Consider the following 656-nt stretch of genomic DNA (forward strand, 5'->3'; position numbering starts at 1 on the left):
TTGCCAAGCCTGCACAATGTCCCCATGCAAAGGGCCTTTTTCATGGGTACATTCCTGCCCTAAACTAGCTGGGTTCCTAAAGTTTCTATGCTGCTCCTTGACATGGGAGACAATGGGTTTTGCAAGATGCCAAACTGCTGGAGGTCTCAGACTAGTTCCTTGTTTGAGTGCCCTCTCATTGAACAGGTGGACTTCTCAGGCTAGCTATTTCAGAACATGTTAGGTGAGTCATCTTTCAGACATTCCTAGTTCATAACACTGAGCATAGACATAATCTTTCTCTTTTCTCCCACCTACTGAAGCACATGAGATAAACACTCACTCTGGAAACTCTACTGGGGCAGTTTCATTCATTTTTCATGTAGGGAATTTATTTGAAAGGCCTTATTTGATAGGTCATGGCTACTGATGTGTGAAGTGCCACACAAGTGTTTAGTTTTGCTGCATGGTTAATATTGTGAAATGGTTAAGACATCAACAACATACAAAATCAATGTCTGTAAGTTTCTAGCGCTAACTCTTAGAAGTCTTTCTGCTAATGAACAGATCTGTTGATCCTTGCACATAGGGGTCGCCTTAATTGCATGTTGCATAGTATATCTTACAAACCCTTTGTTTTTTGAATGGGAAAGGCTCATGTATGCTCATATGTTTCA

At 41.0% G+C, this 656-nt stretch overlaps 1 non-coding gene across 1 annotated transcript; it reads right to left on the reverse strand.

Annotated features, from left to right (window-relative positions):
* Window positions 1-215: 215 nt before the first annotated feature.
* On the reverse strand, window positions 216-345 carry LOC115029490 (small nucleolar RNA SNORA17). The gene has a single exon (XR_003835064.1). It is a non-coding gene; the product is annotated as a small nucleolar RNA SNORA17 (small nucleolar RNA).
* Window positions 346-656: the final 311 nt, after the last annotated feature.

The sequence above is a fragment of the Mus caroli genome, unplaced genomic scaffold (genome assembly GCF_978045245.1).
Source record: "Mus caroli unplaced genomic scaffold, Mus_caroli_1 scaffold_16, whole genome shotgun sequence".
Classification (NCBI taxonomy): domain Eukaryota; kingdom Metazoa; phylum Chordata; class Mammalia; order Rodentia; family Muridae; genus Mus; species Mus caroli.